This window comes from Paroedura picta, chromosome 2, assembly GCF_049243985.1.
Source record: "Paroedura picta isolate Pp20150507F chromosome 2, Ppicta_v3.0, whole genome shotgun sequence".
NCBI classification, from domain to species: Eukaryota; Metazoa; Chordata; class Lepidosauria; order Squamata; family Gekkonidae; genus Paroedura; species Paroedura picta.
Genome location: NC_135370.1, coordinates 126,885,473 through 126,902,971, shown reverse-complemented (window position 1 = coordinate 126,902,971; position 17,499 = coordinate 126,885,473). Strand labels below are relative to the sequence as shown.

General features: G+C 44.5%; 1 long non-coding RNA gene across 1 annotated transcript in view; it reads right to left on the bottom strand.

The window, feature by feature from the left end:
- Nucleotides 1-5,388: 5,388 nt before the first annotated feature.
- Nucleotides 5,389-17,499, bottom strand: part of LOC143830278 (uncharacterized) — a 45,527-nt gene continuing 33,416 nt past the window's right edge. The window contains exon 3 of the long non-coding RNA XR_013228407.1: nucleotides 5,389-6,228. This is a non-coding gene — a long non-coding RNA (uncharacterized LOC143830278). The remainder of the gene's footprint in view (nucleotides 6,229-17,499) is intronic.

Genomic DNA, 17,499 nt, shown 5'->3' with positions numbered 1-17,499 from the left:
CGTCACAGTGAAGCCTGATATTATCTGTTTTTACATTTAATTATTCTGACAAAAATTTTGCTCCTAATGTGATCCTATTATCTGTATCTAATAGTAACATTTGAATTAGGCTTTGTGAAGAAAGATAAAATTTATGATAATATAAATACATCTCCCTCAAATCCTCCCCAAAACAATAGAATAACGAAACATGTCCCTAAGTCTTAATATGACCATACCCACACCCATAGTCTATTCCGGTGGTCCCCAACCACCGGGCCGTGGCCCCCTCTCCCCGCCCCCCCTGCAGTAAGAAACTTCCCAGGCCGCAAGCTTGCGGACCGGCAATCTTCTTTCTGTGGGAAGGTGGGGGAGAGGAAAGCAGGGCCGCGCACATGCAATGCACGTGCGCGGCACTTTGCACATGGATGAATGTGCGGAAGTGCCGCGCATGCGCGTTTTTGACGGAGCAATGCGCGGCCGCGCATGTGCGGCCGGCAAGTCGCCCTCCCTGCTGCCGCCGGTCCGCAGCCTGTAAAAGGTTGTGGACCACTGGTCTATCCAAATAAGAAAATCTTCATAACAACCCCCGGTAACCATTGATGGAAAGGTGTTTAGCCTAGCCCACCATAAATGATCTTCTATTATTATTTTATTATTATTATTTAAACTTATTTCACGCCACTCCCCAAAATGGTGAATGGCGGGTTACAAATTGTCCCCAATAAAACCCCATTAGAGCCTCTTGTGGCGCAGAGTGGTAAGGCAGCCGTCTGAAAGCTTTGCCCATAAGGCTGGGAGTTCAATCCCAGCAGCCGGCTCAAGGTTGACTCAGCCTTCCATCCTTCCGAGGTCGGTAAAATGAGTACCCAGCTTGCTGGGGGGTAAACGGTCATGACTGGGGAAGGCACTGGCAAACCACCCCATATTGAGTCTGCCATGAAAACGCTAGAGGGCGTCACCCCAAGGGTCAGACATGACTCGGTGCTTGCACAGGGGATACCTTTACCTTTACCTTTAAAACCCCATTAATACAATACAGGACATAGTACAATAGTACTATGGCAATGTTAAATACATATTGTGGAATAAAATTAAAGGGAATTAGGCCATGAGCAGCTGCTGAACACACCCATTTTGTTTTCTCCTGCATACTTCTAAAATCCAGGGATATCTCCACTAACTTAATCTTTTTTGTCTCATATGTTTTGTCTGACTTGCAGCCCAACAACTGAAGTTTGTTTTCGATGAACTTTTTCCCAAGAATTCAGTAACTGATCTTTTCTATTAAGACTCAGGAGTCCCTTGTTAGATGGGAGCATCCTATAAAGTACTGATTGCCTTCATAACAAATCACCTTCATTGACATTTTAAAAGCCAATTTTAAAAAATTACATCTATACTATTGTATTCAGGAATACAACAGGCGCTAGATTGGGGGTGGGGGTGGAAGAACTATGTGGATGGCCTCTCCCTCCCCCCAGGACCTGTAAAGGCTGCAGCCAGCTGTTAGGGAACTCACCAACAGGGACAGCTCTCACATGGCAGGGATCTGCAGTCTCCAAGCCTTGGAGGCAAGTGGAAGGAGGAGGGGGTGGTCAAGAGTGGGGGGCAGAAGGTGATTGGCTGGCCTCTGGACAGACAGGCAAGCCGGTTGGAGGAGGAGACACTTGGGGGCGGGAAAGCCGCCCTGAGTAGGTGTTAAGCACCATGTGGCACTTAAGCCACGAGACATGCTCCTCCTCCAAGCCCTTACCAGAAATATTAAGTGGAACAGATATATAAAAATGATGTAATTATTGTAATCCATTATTTTATACAAAATGATCCTCGCCATGCTAAAGCTTCCAGAGATTTCTGATTTAATTCTACACTGGGGGTTACCCCAGAGACCCAGTTTAGCATGTCTGATATGCTACAGAGAAATTGTATTAAAGGTTGGTCAGTTGCTTCATCTACTGTATCAATCAAAGCTCCAATACAATATAATATTTGGGGAATCATCTTAGCATTACATGCTTTGATAGCTCCAGGGATAAAATTTCCAGCCCAGGTATTAAAAAAGTGAATTAGTGTATACTTTCCCTTTAATGTTTTTCAGATGTAATTTCCAGCTTAAATTTGCTTGAAATATAATACACAATTAAATTGTCTGATTTGATCAATTTTCGTTTTGTTAACTTGCCATTTATATTCAGGAATATTTCTTGCTTTAGAAAAGGCCATGATTTTGGATATCTAGTGTAATGAACCGTGACTGGCCTGCTCAATCAGAACCAACCCCCTCGAATAGAACTTGCCCAGATACATGTGGGCTAAGAAGTTAGTCTTTGTTGAAGGGTTCCATCACATGATGTGAGACAAAGCATGGTAGGTGCAGGGAATATTAACAGAGACCCAGAACAAAGGGGGAACATCCTTATATAGGAGGTGATGTGGAAAAAACCAGAAAGGGCAAGATCTGGCGGGAAAAGGGGTTCATGCGGGAGGAGACCTTTGATCTAGGTTTGCAAAAACCAGACCGGCTTCTCTCTGGCCAGCCAGCTGTTGTTTAGACTCAGGCCTGTTAGCAAGGCTGTTTCTAAGGCAACCAGATTAGAGCTTGGCTCTGTGGAAATGCTTTGGAGTTGGAGTCCAGGGAGCCTCGGGGAAGTGAGGCGGCAGGATGCATGTGGCTCCCATTGAGGCTGGGAGACCAACGAGGCACAGAAACTGGGGGTTCATGACATCTAAATGTTTATAAATCCATCATTTAGACAATATTCAGAGAAGCCTTAAGGAATTTATGAAAGCCTAATGGAGAGCAAGAAAGCAACAAGGTATCATCCACATATAGCATTAATGGTGTTTTTTGATCTGCCAAAGTATGGGCCTGTGACAAGTGAGGAGCTAAAAAGCTAGCTAGATCATTTGTATAGTGAGTAAATAAAAGAAGGGCCAATAAATAATCTTGCCTAACCCCCTTATTTTGGGGAATTTCTTATGTTAAATGTTTTAAAATTCCTATTCGAAGTTGGGCCAAGGAAACAGAATATAATCATTGGATTAGCCTTAGTAGCTTTTTGTCTATTAAGGTTTTTTTCCCCCTGATTTTCCCTCAAAGTCCCTCACTTGTGATTGAATCAAACAATGTTTTAAATCCATAAAGGCTACAAAGAGGGTTCTCTATTTTACCATAGTGTATTTCTCTACTAGTAATCATAAAACCAAAATATGGTCTTCGGGAGAATGGCCTTTATGAAAGTTGGCTTGTTCAATTCCCAGAATGTTAGACAAATAGACCCACGATATTAACTTTTTATACAGGAATGAAGCATTGAGTTTTCCTACTATGAACAACAGGCTTAAAGGTTGACAATTTTATGGATCTGATAAGCTTCCTTTCATGTAAATTGGAACAATAATAGCCATCCTCCAGGAATCAGGAATAATTCCAAAGCTATTTATTCTAGAGAAAACGGGAGCAAAAATCTTTGCCCGCTGCATTGATTTGGCCTTAAAATGCTCAGCTGGGCGTAAACCTGGACCCAGGAGCCTTATGACATTTTAATCCTTTACTTAAAGTTGATATTTCTCTAGTAGTAATGGGAGGCTACTCAGGGCCACCATTATATCTGGTCTCTTTGAGTTAACAATAGTGGGATCAAAAAACAACTGACAAAAGTGTTGTTCCCATATGGAAGGAACATTGTGACACATAAGCTTTCCTCTTGACCCTGCAGCCTCATTTATCAGTTTCCAAAAGACATTTAATCTGGCTGAGAATGATGCTTCCTGCAGCAGTTTGCAAACCATCAGCATCTTTTTTCTTTTGGTTTAACGGTTCTTTAGGTCCTTTTTCAGTCCCAATAACTCTAAGAGATCCCTGTTGAGCTTATATTTACAGAATTTTCTGTGCATATGTCTTACCAGCCACCCATTTTTGTAATGGGGCTCTGATTCTCTGAATAAGCTTGCTTTAAAATAATTGGTTTGAATTTTTCAAAAGGACACTCTAATGTTATCAAATTTTGCACCACTGAAGATTCATCCCTTATGAGTTTAGCCATTTTCTAGGTCTACTGCCCAAGTTTCACTTTCACATCTCCTTGTATCAAAGTATCATGGGATGAGTAAGGGAGAGTAAATCTAAATATTGAGTTCCCAACAGTATGGGAAAGTGATCACTCCCCATAAGATAACCCACAGGCTGACACTAGTTGCTCTGCATTGTCTTAGTTTGTAACCAACATAATACTGCCCCCCTTGAATTAATACATGTCGCCTTCAAAACTGTCAATGCCAGACTCTGTTTCTCAACCCTTATCATAACAACCTCATAGAAAGACTCAAGAGAGTTGTAATTTTGCAGCAATTTATATACTATTAGCAAAGTAGATTTTTCAGCAAACTTGGAGAAGTCCCCAAGTTTGCAGCAAAATCTGAAAATGTCAACAAAATACATGGGAGTTCAAATCCCACCCCCCAAGTAAAGTAGTGCTTTTCAAGCACAAAGAACACACCCGTTCAGCTGTCTGCAGCAGAGCTAACCACTCCCCTTCCCTGCTTGCTCTTGAATGGGAGAACCCGGAGGTGCAGTCTGGCAGAGACTGCCTGACAAAGATTTCCTCTGGCCAGGAGTCCAGAGGGGTGGCCTGCCTAAACTGCCCAACTGAAGGATCCCCTCCGCCTCCATTTTGTTCCTTCCCGGATACGGTGTGCCTGGCAGACACTGCCTGTTTCCCCTCTCTACCTTCTCTTGGATTGGACCTAATGGGAGCCTCTTTTGAAGGCTTAGCTGTGCCTGATGGAAGGAACCTTTTCCTGGCTGTTTCAAGGTGCAGGCCTTGGAGGCATGGGTCGGCAGAGGCTGGCAGTTTTCAGAGGTTCTTTGTGAAAGGTGTTACCATATTTTCAGGTTGCAGTGGCTTCTGCAAAATACATTTATTTATTTGATTTATTCACCATCACTCCTGGACTAGCTGGCTTTTGGCAGTTTACAGTGCTAAAAGTTGGTGTCTGATTTAGGCTTGTGCACCAGGGGCCCAATTCGGTTTTGGCGCCCATTGAAGTCAATGGCACCATTGACTTTAATGGGAATTCTGGCATTCCCACCTTTCCTGGGTCCTGGGGTGTAAGGGTTCCAGTTACAGCTTCCAAATTATCAGGGTAGCTCTAAGAGGCTCTTCCCTCCCCCCTCTGAATTTCACAACAATCGGACCACAGGGGCCACATCTAGGGGTTCTGAAAGAACATGCCCCCTTCTCTCTATTCTATCCACTGGAGAGTCTGTCCCATTGGATAGAATGGAACTGATGGGGGCACCCTCTTTTGGAACCCCTGGACGTGAACCCCGTGGTCCAATCACGAAATTCAGAGGGGGGTCAGGGAAGAGCCTCCCAGACCTACCCTGAAAGTGTGGAGGCTGGAACTAGAAACCCCCCCCCCCAGGCCGCAGGAAAGGCACCATTGACTTTAATGGGCGCCAAAGCCAAATTGAGCCCCTGGTTCACAAGCCTAGTCTGATTGTCTCCCTAAGGGAGTGACCCCACAATCCTCCTTGTCCTGACCTCAACCAAATGTCTGGTGGAAGAGGCATTTCCTCTTGCAGGCCCCATGGAACTGTGTCAGCTCCGACGGGGCCCTCAGATCTTCTGGAAGCTCATTCCATCAGGTCGGGGCCAGAACCAAAAAGGCCCTGGCCATGGTCAAGTCCAGGTGCACTTCCTGTGGGCCTGGGATCACCAACTTATTAATAAGTATTTATTAATAAGTAGATAATTACAGTATTTGCTGGCATATAAGACCACTTTTTCCCCCTGAAAAACATGTCTCCAAGTGGGGGGTCGTCCTATACACCGGGTGCACTTCAGTTGGGATAGACATAGCTGCACATAGTGGCCCATAGTACTGTACTGTAATGTAACAAACTCTATATTTTGAGTGGAAATGTTGGGGGGTCGTCTTATACGCCGGCAAAAATGGTAAATAGATGGTCCCTCAGATATGCCAGGGCTAGACTGTGCATGGCAGGCAGGCAGGCAGGCAGAGAAAGAAAGAAAGAAAGAAAGAAAGAAAGAAAGAAAGAAAGAAAGAAAGAAAGAAAGAAAGAAAGAAAGAAAGAAAGAAAGAAAGAAAGAAAGAAAGAAAGAAAGAAAGAAAGAAAGAAAGAAAGAAAAGCTGCATTTAACTGAGCACTCCACTAGAGGGTAGTCTTGAGCTTTCCTTAGCAATCAGTTCAGCCATCTGTCTGAGGCACTTCGGTCAGATCTGTAGAAGACAAACATCACAAATGTTGGAATTACTTGACAACAGAAACAGGGAAGAGTCAGATGTTGTCTTATGGCTACTTCCATATTCTTGGGAAGACTTGTGTGTGTGTGTGTGTGTGTGTGAGAGAGAGAGAGAGAGAGAGAGAGAGAGAGAAAGAATATATATATAAATGGCATTCTACACAAGCCTGCCAGAGCAGGAAAAAGAGTTTGTTCTGGTAAATTCAGGTGCCTAGCCGTGTTGGTCTGAAGTAACACAACTAAATTTGAGTCCAATGGCACCTTTAAGACCAACAAAGTTTTATTCAAGGTATAAGCTTTTGTGTACCATCAGACACTTCCATGACACTGCATCTAAAGAAGTGTGTGTGCACACAAAAGCTCATAGCCTGAATAAAACTGTTGATCTTAAAGGTGCTCTAAATTTGTTCTATTCATTCAAGGCGTGAGCTTTCATGTGCATGCACAGGTCCTCAGACGATGGGACAGGGATCATAAGAGTACAGATATGAGGAGAAAGTAAATTAGTGGCAAATTAGTAAACTGCATCACAACGTCAAAAATATGCAGTATGTTAATTCTTTGCTAGAGTTCTGGGATAACCGAAAGGCATATTTCAGCCACTAGGTGGCACTCAAGGGGCAGCTGAAAAATGAGCATTGTAGAAATGGGAAAGGGTTTTTAAAAATAGAATATAGGCTGTAAAGTTCACCAGTTCATCTACAGGCAGTCATAATTAATGAGAAACAGACTGATTAGCCTTTTCCAGCATCATGCTTTAAATAAATATAGGGGAGGTGCCTATTATTTTGCTTTTCATATACAGCCTTGAATTATTCAAGTTAGGCACATTTGGGAAGAGGGGAGGCATGGAGGGAAGGGTGCCCTGGTATTTCTCTGAGTATTAGCTTGTATGAATTCTTTTAGTCTACAGACCCCTGTGTAAGTTTTTTTGACAGTTCTACTAGGGAAAGTTAAGGCTCTGAATAAATTCCAGATGACAGCAGTTTATACCTATTAGACTTACCTACTTGGCAGAGACCTGGTTGCCATCAGGGTTCCTGCAACCAGGAAGTTTATATGATGAGCTCTAGACTAATACTCTGTTTCCAGGAAGCCTACAGGCCAGCCATGAAAATCCTGTATTGTCCCTCCTGTATCTGGCACTCAGTTCCAGTTCTTTAAATTGATTACTTGCCTTCTGTTTCTTTGACACAGCTTTCCATGAAGGTAGATCCAGGTGGATAGCCCTGTTGGTCTGAAGTAACAGAACAAAGCTTGAGTCTAGTACCTCACAAAGACCCATAATAATGTTTTATTCTGGATTTAAGCATGGCATGGGCTCAAACTTTGTTCTGTTACTTCAGACCACCACACTACCCTCCTGAATCTGTTCAAAGATATGTTGAATTGTAGACTGCAGTTAGGCAACAATTTCCTTCCTTACCAGACCCTGGATATTACTTGATATTACATCAAAAACACGATGGTCTGTTGATGTGGAACACATCTTCTGGCTCGTCTCCTGGGATAGAAATGGGTTCAGACATGACATCCATTGTCCCACCCCAGGGAATGAGCTAGAAGAGGCAGGGATGTGGCCAGTGGTGTTGGTCATTCCCATGCCGGTTGAGGACAAGGCAGTGCCTGCAGAGTGGCAGGAAATCGGATGGAGGAGGAGGCCGCTGAGGCTGAGGCAGCAGCTATGGCCCTGGGCACCAATGCGGCAGCAGTGCCCGCACCGCCAGACTGTGAGGCAGCAGTGGTGGTGGCAGAGGCTGCAGCGGTGATGGCGGAGGCCCGAAGCTGGCAACCTTGGGGTAGCCAGCTATTGCCCCCCCTCCCAGAACGCTTAGGGCGTTGATTCACTTACCTGGCTAGGGAGCCTTGCAGCCACCTGCTACCATGCGCAACCTGAGCTCCCTCTCACCAGTGGGTGGCTGGACAGGTATTTATCATGAATGCTTTAGGATGCTCCTATATTGAGCAGGGGGTGGACTAGATCACAGAATAGAGTTGGAAGAGGCCATACAGGTCATCTAGTCCAACCCCCTGTTCAATGGCCTGTATGGCCTCTTTCAACTCTCTGATTCTATAATTGTCCACAGCCTTATAATAATGTGTTTCTGGCATTTTAACAATTGTGACTTATTTTTTCTTCCAATGATTTAACTTTATTTTTCTCCATGCCTTCCTTGGCATTTAGAGCATCATTACCACCTCTGTGGCCTACTGTCTCCTCCCTGCAGGTTTTATTTTTGCAAGTAACTGTATCTCAATGATCCTCACTGTTCTACCATGTTTCTGATATTCTTAATATAGCTAAGAATACCATGCCTTCTGCCATCAGTCTGAGCAACATTTCTAGGGAAATCTACCCCCCCCCTTTGCATGATTTTTCTATGGTTGGCTGGCTGTCTGTGGACATTCTCAGATTCTTTGCCCAGAGCTGCAAAGAAATGGGCAGTATTATTATTATTATTATTATTATTATTATTATTATTATTATTATTATTATTATTAGATTTATTTCCCGCCACTCCCCGTAGGCTCGTGGCGGGTCACAATAGTCTTATCCCCATTAAAATACCCATTAAAAGACTTTAAAAACAATCCCAACATGGCGGAAGCTTTCCTTATTCCTACCCCCTGCTATCAGATCGGCAGGGAGGGTGGGGAGGAGATCTAACTTACTAGGTCCGCGGGGGGGGGGGGTGGAATGCTGGCACTCATTCGCTGACCCCCGCCTCAACCAAAAACCTAGTGGAAGAGCTCCGTCTTGCAGGCCCTGCGGAAAGCTGGTACATCCCGCAGAGCCCGCAGCTCACCCGGGAGTTCATTCCGCCAGGTAGGGGCCAGGACCGAAAAGGCCCTGGCCCTGGTCGAGGGCAGGTGCGCTTCTCTAGGGCCAGGAATGATTAGGAGATTCTCCCCCGCCGAGCGTAGAGCCCTCTAAATAAATAATAAATTCTGTCTTGTCCTCATTTTGCAGGCATAAAACATTCAGATCCTAATCCCAAGGGTTTGTCATCCCAAATCAGATCCCATGGAGAGGGTGTTAATGCTTCCCACTATTGCAAGGATAGTTTCCTTGCCTCCTCATCGAGGAAAATGGACAAAATTGTTTTCTGCTGAGACAGAAAACACCATGACCAAGGGGGATGTCAATTTTGCCTTCTTCCCACCAAACTTTTATTTTCACAGTTCTTGCCATTTCTTTTGAAACGGCTCTTTAGAAGGGCCAAATTATATTTGAAGATCCAAGGAACTTTCTCCTGTGGCTACAGGATGAAGGGGAGGCGATTTTTACTTGTTTCCCAGCCAACTCCCCCAAAATAACGATATGGGGACATGTATTTTTTCCTCTGTGGAAGAATGCAGTGTGAGGGGATGACTTTTGAGAGAGAAAAAAGGTAAAGCAACTTCTCACCACATATAACTTATTTATATATAAATAATATACAATAATGATGTTTCGTTTAAGTAACCTGACACCATGTCAATGTTCCTAAGAAAAGGTAACTTGTGAGAGAAAGGGCCTGGCTGAACAAGGCATAGGCCTGGTGCTCCCCTGTGGACATGCCTTATGGAAAGGAGGGTGGGAGGGGACAGGATCTGGCACACAGGTTGACATGTTCATTAGAAAGGGGATGGGAAGACCAAGGAGGGAGCCAGGACCAGACCTGCAGCTCATCAGGGAGGCAGCTGAGCTCATCCTTTCCTCTTTCACTAAAGCCGAAGAAGCCAAATGGGCAATGAAACGACCATCCAGCCCCCAGAAGATGGTGGCTCCATTTGCCTTCACTGTAATACGTTAACTTTCCATCAACCCTTGGGGACATCATGTTAAACATTTGCCAAGCTCACACACATCTCGTTCCTGCGATGTTTGGAAGCTCAGAGTTCATAGAGCTGCAGAAATATTTCACCAGAGTCCAGCCTGGCATTCACATTCAACAAATACCCTCCCGTGTCAACATTTCAAATCTAGCCATTGACTCTCTCCAGAGTGTTAAAGCCATGGGCATGAAACGGACAGGATTGCCTCTTTCTTAATTTAGGGAGGGAGGAGTTCCCATTGGGATTATGCCCTGTTCCAAAACTCCAGGTCCAAGGCCACCGCCTGACATGCCCAGTTTCCATGACCCTCCGGCTGAGACCTGAAGAATTTGCTTTTTCTTTTTGGCTGTTGCATCCCATTTCACTTTAATAATATGTGCATTTTTGCATTTTAAAAAGAGGGGGGGTGGCTTCAGTTTGACAGGATCAGTTCAGAGCAATGGAGTCCCTAGCCAATGTTCTCTTTTCAAGATTGAGATCACAATCAGGCCTAAAGAGAAGCGCACTTAACTCTGTGGTTGAATTATGACCTTGGTGTTTGTGAGTGGGGATGAATCACAGGACTTGTGTACACTATTTTACTACTTCTGTGAGCCAAGCATGTGCCCAATTAAGCAAGTATCCCTCTTGGATTTGATTTAATGGTTTTTAAATCCTAGTTTTGGGGAGGAAGCAGATTCTATCTGTACATGTAAGTTTAAAAAGTAAGCGCTTCAAAAGGGATAAACTAATTAGTTATTTAAAAACTGTAAAAGAAATGTGGGAGAATAATGATGAACTGCTGTTGATGAGATCAATATTATTCAGTAATATAAACCCACGCCTGTTCCAGCAGCTCAAGTTAAGGGCAGAGAGTTCAGACATCCTGCCCTAAAGTCTCATGCCTAAAGTCTCTCTGAGAAGAAGTTCACTTGCAAATGCTTGGAAGAGAGGGTCCCTGACAGTGGTCCAAAATGTCATGCATCTTTACTTATGCCAAATTTATTGCAATAATTTTAGCCGGAGTCCAGGAGAGAAACAAAAGTATTGACACAACTGCTGTTGTACGCTGGGGAGCAATGCCCATCCCACCCTGGTCTATGACACACTTATGCTCACTAAAACTGAGGGAATATCAACCCTGCCTGCCCACCCACACCAAAAAATGTTCTTGTGAATGAAAAATGATACCATGAGCCAGGACCTTAATTCCTGCCCCAATAACCTTCCACCAGGGGAAGTCTGTTGGCCAGCCCACTAGACCAGCATTTAACCCACTTCAGAAGTGTCCCACCCAGTGTTGAGCTCAGGATCTAACTTCCAATCATCCCAGACTGGTTTCCACTCCTTTGACTACCAATGCCGGTGCCCTGGTAAGCTCTCCCTTCAAGCAGGTGCCCTTTAAGGGCTCAAAGTACTGGTGTTGGGAAGAGATGAGCTACATGAGGGAGGAGGGCAGAGGAGACAGGGAATGTTGGAAAGGCCCACAGAATACTGACTATGGAGAGAAGGAAAAGGAGGAAGTCAAGGATTGGAAGGCTAAGAGTCCTGGCCTGGCATGCCTTCTGGCTGGGTTTAGCCCTAGTTGACCTCAGTGAGATGCTTCAGGCTGCACTGTAAATGTTTTATTCTATAAAAGCTTAACCATGGGGGAGGGGTGTCACTGAAGAGACATGAGTTGACCAATTTCAGAGTTGTCCCACTGCTGTGATTGACTTGTAGAAACAAAATCATTGTGTCACCTAATCCTGATCCTGCAAGTCATATGTTGAGTGATCCCTGAGTCCTTCAAGTGGCCTTTGACTTACACAAGTACTTGGCTTGAATTTGCTTCATTTAGGGTTACTTTGGCCCTGAAACCCATTGCTGGAAAGGCCATGACGGGGCAAGCAATAGTATGCACCACATGTGGAGAGCTCATTTCGAGCCTTTCTCTCCAGTGTAAAAATCAACAATTCTTATGAGAATTGCTGAGGGAAGATAACCTTTTTTTATCCTTATTTCAAAATGCAAATTAACCCTTTGAATGACTGTGTAGATAGCCAAAGACAATTTGAGAAAATGTGAGCTTAGGAAGTCAAATAACAAACCAAAGCCTCCTCATCCCCACTTGCTAAGTACCCATACCTGTGAACTGCATGGACCTTCATTTCTGCTATTCTTGTAGTTTCATTATCTTCCCTGACACCTCCGAATCATAACAGCAGGTGCCCAGTTAGGATGTACACATGGAATTGAAGAAGTGGATGGCTTAAGTACTTTATCCATGGGAACTGGTATAACTCCACCCAATGAGAATTACAGCATGTAAATTATCTTCGGAGAAAAAAATACTGTTTGGTTTTTTTAAAATTCCATAACAACCTACATGAGATGTAATTAAGTTGCCGGACCAGCTCTGCCTATTATTATACATGCAAACAACCATTAAAAACAACAATCATTAATGGCATTACATAATTTAATGGCTTTTAAACTTCTTAATATCTAGACAGGCCACTTATGACAGACTACTCATAAACCAGTGGAAGGTCTGAAAGGCCTATAATATTCCACGCAATGAGAGCAAGCAATCATAATACTGTCCCATATTGCTAAGGGAATTTGGCTGTTCACGGGACAAAACCAATCAGCAGATTTAATCATCCCACAACTCTACTTCTTGTAGAAGTGCTGCAATCCCCTCCCCTGAACTAGCAACTGTTCCCAGTATATTATTTATGTGTACCCTTCTTTTCTCCTCAATGGGGGACTAAATGACTTTCCAACACTGAACTTCTAAAGGAAGGGCAACACTGGACCAATGAGCTCCTACAGCTGGAGAAAAGGCGTCACCTTTTAATTAGGTTGACCCAATGAAAAAAGGCCTCTTGTGGCGCAGAGTGGTAAGGCAGCCATCTGAAAGCTTTGCCCATGAGGCTGGGAGTTCAATCCCAGCAGCCGGCTCAAGGTTGACTCAGCCTTCCATCCTTCCGAGGTCGGTGAAATGAGTACCCAGCTTGCCTGGGGGTAAACGGTAATGACTGGGGAAGGCACTGGCAAACCACCCTGTATTGAGTCTGCCATGAAAACGCTGGAGGGTGTCACCCCAAGGGTCAGACATGACTCGGTGCTTGCACAGGGGATACCTTTACCTTTACCTTTAATGAAAAAAGATTTCCCTGCCATCAGGAAGTGGGACCTACATTTAGGGTAGATCTTATGAAACAGTGATACTCTACAATATATATAAGGTGGTGCTAGACCAAGAAATTAATGAGATCCAAAGGGAAAAAGAGGGTAGGAAACTATAAGTCCTTAAAGAAAACCTGTTTTATGATGTCTCTGGTGGTTATGCAGAAATGGCCAAGCGGTATCCAGGCTGCAGACATGATGTGCACACTCTCATAGAGTCAAGAGACAGTTTAAATCTACAGCAGGGAAAAGTATAAAAAGAAAAATGTGTGTCTAGAGGGGGAGGGGACCCTTAGCTCACTTATGTTCTTTCTTTAAGTACCTAAATTGACTCGCAGACCCTTTCTCTGTATTGATTTCAAGATCCCAGCACTTAAGATTCTCCACTACCAGCTTCACCTCTATTATAATCCTGCTTGCATTTTCCTTTGTTCCTTTTCTTGCTCTCTCGTCTCCACACAAGTTAATCTGCTGCTGGATGCCTTTGCTGATTTTACTTCTGGTATCTGGGACAGCCTCCCACCAATATCTCCCTAATGCTGTTTCCATCACCTTTAATCCTTTCTTCAAAAAATCCTCCCTCTTCTGAAACTGTCCCTAAACCTTCACGTATTCCACTCAGGTTCTGGTGTCGCCAAGGAGCCTTCTTCACTCTTCCATAAGTGGCACACCCCTTCTGAGCAGAGACCATGCAATGTCACCTCCATGGTCCATTCAGTGCCCAGGAGGACACTGGGTTTGGGCTAAGTGAGGTTTATATACCAGCATTTCCACACCCAGAGAGAATATCTGCTGCAATTCCAGGGGGGGGGGCAGGCAGGCGTGTTTCTGGTTCATCTGCTTTCATCTGCTTTTCACAACTGTGAAACAACAACAGCATCTCGTTTATCCAATAGGTAAGCAGACACTATCAATGAAAAGCAGCTGTTTTCCACTTTTTATGGCTCTTTGGCATAAACCATACTGAGGCAGACAAAAGATGGCCTGTGGGTGCCTATCCATGAGTGGGTCCTTCAAAAGCAGCTGAGAGAAAAGCCTTAGAGGACATTATGCTAATTACCCTTATTCTCTGTACAGGCCTCTGTACACTGCCCTAACCTGGACAGCCCAGGCAAGCTGGGTCTTGTCAGATCTTGGACGCTAAGCAGGGTTGGCCCTAGCTAGTATTTGGATGGGAGACCTCCAAGGCACTCTGGAATCAGGACGTGGAGGCAGGCAGTGGCAAATCACCTTCAAACACCTCTTGCCTGGCAGCCAGACAATCCTATGAACTCCTGGTTGTACAACACACGATACATGATAAGGTTTTCACACTGGGCGTGGCCAGGCAGAAACATCAGTTAATATACTGATTTATATAGGATTTGGTGCCACCAGAACTAGTTAGAATCACAGAGTCTGAAGGGACCCCCAGGGTCAACTAGTCGAACCCCTTGCATAATGCAGGAAATACACAACTACCTGCCCACCACAGTGAACCTAATTCTATGCCCAGATGATGCCTTCCCCCCCCCAAAATACTCCCCAGAATCCATGGCCAGTGTAGCCTGGAGGAAATTCACCTCTTGACCCTAAAGTGGCAATCAGCATTTCCCTGGGCATGGAAGAAAGGGCCACAAGAGCCAAGCATGGACACAGTCCCTTCTGCCCACCCAACCACTTACAATCTGCCTAAATTCACAGAATCAGCATTTCTGTGAGGTGGCTATCTCACCTCTGCTTAAAAACATCCAAGGAAAGAGAACCCACCACCTCCCAAGGAAGCCTGTTCCACCGAAGAACCACTTTAACGGTCAGGAACATCTTAGCTGAAAATTCTTATGAATGAATTTCAACCCATTGGTTCTGGTCCTTTCCTCTGGGGCAATAGAAAACAACTGTGCTCCATCTTCTATGCGACAGCCCTACATGTACTTGAAGATGGCTCTCATATCACCTTTAGTCACCTTTTCTCCAGGTTAAACAGACCAAGTTCTCTCAACCTTTCCTCATACGTCTTGGTCTCCAAACCCCTCACCATTTTTGTTGCCCTCCTCTGGACGTGCTTCAGTTTGTATACATCCTTCTTCAGTTGTGGTGCCCAAAATGGAACACAATATTCTAAGTGAGGTTTAACCAGAGTAGAGTAAAGTGGTACAATCATCTTGAGTGATCTGGACACTATATTCCTTTTGATCTGGACACTATATTCCTTTGACCCAAAATTCTATTTGACTTTTTAGTCACCAAGTCACACAGCTGACTCAGGTTCAATGTATGATCTACTAAGACCCCTAGATCCTCACATACTATTGACAAGACAAGTCTCCCCATCCTATAATGATGCATTTGATTTTTCCTACCTAAGGCAGAAGTTTACATTTATCACTGTTGAAATTCATTGTAGCCCAGTTTTCCATCCCATCAGGATCATCCTGTATTCTGATTCTGTCTTCTGCTGTGTTTGCTACCCCTCCCAGTTTAGTATCATCTGCAAATTTAATAAGCATCCCCTCTATTCCTTCATCCAAATCATTTCTAAATATGCTGAACAACACAGGGCCCAGAACAGATCTCTGGGGCACTCATCCTGCAAGAGGATGATGAGCCATTAACAAGCACCCTTTGGGTGCGTTCTGTCACCCAGATCTTCTTAGCTCTACTTCACAGGGTCATAGCAGTCATAGTTGCTTTCATTTCTAATCCTCACCATGAGATGGGCTCTTGCTTGTTGCTCCAAAGGTCACAATCAGAGCCTCAGAGATGGTGCCAAATGCAGTTTGTCTCTTTGAACACAGGGCATGCCAGGGGTCACTAACACGCCTCCTTAAGCAAACAGGGATCCACGCCAGTTGATCAATCATTTACAGGCAGAGGTCAGAAGAGAGGAGCTAGAGATTAACCAGGTCATCTGGTATCCTGAGGGAATGACGTGTTGGAAGAGCTGAACTAGCAGATCTTCAAGCTATGACCAACAAGTTCCTCTTGAACTAACTGCAGTGTTTGAGCAAAAATATCCCTTAGGTGGGTAGTAGAGAATGACTCTGTGTGGCGTAGCTGCTAAAGTACTGAACTCGGAGGAACTTAGAGCTTGGTTCTTTGTTCAAACATGAAATCATCAATGCTTTTAAAAAGTCACCGTCTCTCAATCTTCCTCTTACACATAAATATGAAAATATCCATTGTTATAAAGTGCAGAGGGCTTCTGTGTTGTCATTTGAAGAACCTGTGTATGGATTTCTTGCTGTCTTGGAAGACAGCTTGAGCTTGGGCTTGTACCACAGGTCCAAATGCAGCTGAGAAAGGTAAAGTACTGCTCACTGAGTTGCACATCAGCAACACAGACATGTCCTTAAGCATCTTATTGTGATCTCTTCATCTGCCTCAGGAATAAGCAACCTGAGTTACTGCTTCTATACAACATAGATTCTATGAGCTTGGTCTCATGTGGAGGCAAGTACATTGGCAACTGAGTTTCCATGCACAGGAGTGTTCTTCTGTCTTTATTCTGACTTCTCCTTTGTCTCTTGGGGTAAGGTTGTCAGGTGACTCATTGTCCACTTTCTTTTGTACTTTTCTTCACACATGTGCTGTGACAGTTCTATTAAAATCAGAAAAGGAATGCATCAGTAGATAGGGTGCTATAGCAATGGCCTTTTTAAAAAAAGCCCTCCAATAGCAGTGCAGGGAAGGAAATGCCCCCATACGGAGATGATAGTGAGAAAGTGGCACTGATGCGGGAGGGAAAAGGTCAGGAGAAAGGGCACTATTCCTTCCAGGCAACATGCTTGCATTTGGTTCTTTCCGAAGTTCTCAGAGTAAATCAGGTTTGGGAAGGAGAGTATTGAGAATGGGGAGAACCTGGAAACAGGATGATTACACCACACTGGACACTCCACAAAGAGAAGTGCTTCCCTTTTGAAGGCAAGAAGAAGAAGAAGAAGAAGAAGAAGAGTTGGTTCTTATATGCCGCTTTTCCCTACCCGAAGGAGGCTCAAAGAGGCTTACAGTCGCCTTCCCATTCATCTCCCCACAACAGACACCCTGTGGGGTGGGTGAGGCTGAGAGAACACTGATATCACTGCCCGGTCAGAACAGTTTTATCAGTGCCATGGCGAGCCCAAGGTCACCCAGCTGGTTGCATGTGGGGGAGCGCAGAATCGAACCTGGCATGCCAGATTACAAGTCCGCACTCCTAACCACTACAGCAAACTGGCAAGGTTGAGAAAAGCCTCCATGTGCGGAAGCAGCCAGCAATTCCAGTTTGTGTAGGTAAAGCTCAAAGGCACCAAAGGGC